This window comes from Macaca fascicularis, chromosome 1 (assembly GCF_037993035.2).
Source record: "Macaca fascicularis isolate 582-1 chromosome 1, T2T-MFA8v1.1".
Classification (NCBI taxonomy): Eukaryota; Metazoa; Chordata; class Mammalia; order Primates; family Cercopithecidae; genus Macaca; species Macaca fascicularis.
The window spans coordinates 230,026,131-230,029,501 of NC_088375.1; the positions used below are offsets into that span (position 1 = coordinate 230,026,131).

General features: G+C 43.6%; 1 pseudogene; it reads left to right on the forward strand.

The window, feature by feature from the left end:
- The first annotated feature begins 1,585 nt into the window (after positions 1-1,585).
- LOC135965121 (uncharacterized) lies at positions 1,586-2,196 on the forward strand (annotated as a pseudogene).
- Positions 2,197-3,371: the final 1,175 nt, after the last annotated feature.

Here is a 3,371-nt window from a genome sequence, read left to right on the forward strand (position 1 = left end):
TTCAACTGCAAGTAAGAGAAAATGAGATGATGGTGATGAGGATCTCTGCTGGCAGGAGACCAAGAAGACCAAGTGCTGCTTGTTCTTCAACCATTACTGCTCGTTTATGCTCTTAACGGCATGATACTGTCTCTGAGCTCTTTCACCCACAGCTGATTAATGTGTTTCAGAATTTTCCCCTAACTATCAACATGGGTGAGTTGATTAGCACATCCAAAAATTTTTCTCTTTCTTCTCAGCAAGCACTAAATTACATTTGTCTTAATTCATTGATTTAAATTACCGATGGTTGCCCTCTAACATGCCTCAATTTCACAGGGAAAAATAATTTGAAAAGTTATTTATCTTAATGTCGATTAAGACTAGCTAATTAGACATAATGTTAGTGGCTTGGACTTACTGAATTATAGTCACTTGAGTCCTGTGACGATGTTCATGAATCTGGAAGAAATTTGGAGTATAAGAAATAATACCAGATAGGAAATTTGCATCCAAGCACACCCTACTTCCCACCCAGGTTCATTGGTTTGTGAGGGCATCACTTTCCTCCTCTCCTTCTGCTACTGAAGTTGTTACATTCTTACTATGGGGTAGTATTAACAGTGGTAACAATAATAGCAATGCTAATCAAAATAGACAGTAACCATAGCCTGTGATATTATGCCAGGCAAGATTCTGAGCACTTTCTACATCATATCACAGTTAATCCTTACAACAAACCTTTCCTTCTTATTGTGGAGGAGACTGAGGCACAAGAAGATGCTATCACTCAGCCCAAATCCCACCACAAAGCCGGTATCCAAACCTGCATTTGTTTTCTCACATCAGTGCTATGGGCTTCTCCCTTGTCGGGAAGGGTTGGCATACAAGGCCACAAGGCCACAAATGTGGAATCTGATTCTGCTACCACTGGGTAAGTCACTTAAACATGAGTGTCTATGACTTTGTCTGTAAGTCAAGGGCAACAATGTCTAGCTCGTGAAGCCATTATGAACACCTGGGAACCAATATGTTTGGAAGAATCTGGTGTAGGGAAAACACTCAAGATTTGTGAATATGAATATGAATGAGATGGGAGATTACTCTATAATTAGGTCACATTAGATGGCAAAGGTGAAGGAATGTGCAGTGCAATTAAGGTCTCTAGTCACTCGGCTTTAGTTAATCAAAAAGGAGATTATTCTGGGTGAGTCTGGGAGATAGACAGATAAATGGGCAGTGGATGGATGGATGAATGGACAGATGGATGCACAGGTGGGGAGAAAGAGAGAGCGCACGTGTGTGTGTGTGTGTGTGAGAGAGAGAGAGAGAGAGAGACAAGAATAGATAGATATAGAGTTGGGGCTCAGAAACTGATGTAGGGAAAAGAAAGGAAGATCAGACTGTTACTGTGTCTATGTAGAAAGGGAAGACATAAGAAATTCCATTTTGACCTGTACCTTGAAAAATTGCTTTGCTGAGATGCTGTTAATTTGTAACTTTGCCCCAGCCACTTTGCCCCAACCTTGTGCTCACAGAAATATGTGTTGTATGGAATCAAGGTTTAAGGGATCTAGGGCTGTGCAGGACGTGCCTTGTTAACAAAATGTTTACAAGCAGCATGCTTGGTAAAAGTCATCGCCATTCTCTAGTCTCAATAAACCAGGTTCACAATGCACTGCGAAAAGTCGCAGGGACCTCTTCCCTGGAAAGCCGGCTATTGTCCAAGGTTTCTCCCCATGTGATAGTCTGAAATATGACCTTGTGGGATGAGAAAGACCTGACCGTCCCCCAGCCCGACACCCGTAAAGGGTCTGTGCTGAGGAGGATTAGTAAAAGAGGAAAGCCTCTTGCAGTTGAGATAGAGGAAGGCCACTGTCTCTTGCCTGCCCCTGGGAACTGAATGTCTCGGTATAAAACCCGATCGTACATTTGTTCATTTCTGAGATAGGAGAAAAACTGCCCTATGGCAGGAGGCGAGACATGTTGGCAGCAATGCTGCTTTGTTGTTATTTACTCCACTGAGATGTTTGGGCGGAGAGAAACATAAATCTGGCCTACGTGCACATCCAGGCATAGTACCTCCCCTTGAACTTCATTATGACGTAGATTATTTTGCTCACATATTTTCTTGTTGACCTTCTTGCTATTATCACCCTGCTCTCCTACCTCATTCCTCTTGCTGAGATAGTGAAAATAATAATCAATAAAAACTGAGGGAACTCAGAGACTGGTGCCAGTGCACGTCCTTGGTATGCTGAGTGCCGGTCTCCTGGGCCCACTGTTGTTTCTCTATACTTTGTCTCTGTGCCTTATTTCTTTTCTCAGTCTCTCATCCCACCTGACGAGATATACCCACAGGTGTGGAGGGGCAGGCCACCCCTTCAAACTGATACACCAAAATATGGTCCTTTGACATGCTGGACTAAAGAAGCAGTCTCAATGTCTCTCTAACCTTCTCTCCACCTTCCTGTATCTCAATCCTCTTTCTTTCTTTCTTTCTTTCTTTCTTTCTTTCTTTCTTTCTTTCTTTCTTTCTTTCTTTCTTTCTTTCTTTCTTTTTTTTTGAGACAGAATCTTGCTCTGTTGCCCAGGCTGGAGTGCAGTGGCACAATCTCAGCTCACTGTAAGCTCTGCCTCCCAGGTTCACACCATTCTCCTGCCTCAGCCTCCTCAACTGAGGCAGGAGAACGATGTGAACCTGGGAGGTAGAGCTGCAGTCCCAGCTACTACAAGTGCCCACCACCACGCCCAGCTAAGATTTTGTATTTTTAGTAGAGATGGGGTTTCACCGTGTTAGCCAGGATGGTCTCGATCTCCTGACCTTGTGATCCACCCGCCTCGGCCTCCCAAAGTGCTGGGATTACAGGTGTGAGCCACTGCGCCTGGCCTCTCAATCCTCTTTCTTTCCCAAAGCACAGGAGGAAGCTTTTCTCTAAAGTTCCCTCATCTGCCTGAAGTCTAGACCTGCCAAAGAAGAACACAATCACCTCTGGTTCCTTCCTTGAGTTTTCACTAACTTAACTCATATCACAAGAAGAAAGAATGCAGTCTGTCAACACACCTGGACGGACGTTTGTCCCAAATCATTGTCCTCTATTTCGGTCCCATTCAGAATTTCAAAGAGAATCATTTACCAGCCACTGTCTGCACTGTGGGCTCAACAGACTTTGTCCCAGGTCATTGTATGTTCTCCAAGTGCATTCATTTCTCCTCAAAATCATTTACTACCCTCAAATTGCCACGCTTCTCCCATCTCCCCTCTTCCTGTGAAGAAGAGTACATGAACACCTGCATCCCACTGGGTGATTGGCAGATTGATCATTTTCGTGCTAATCTCCCATGCTAAGCACATTAAAATAAATTTTGTATGCCTTTTATCCTATTAATCT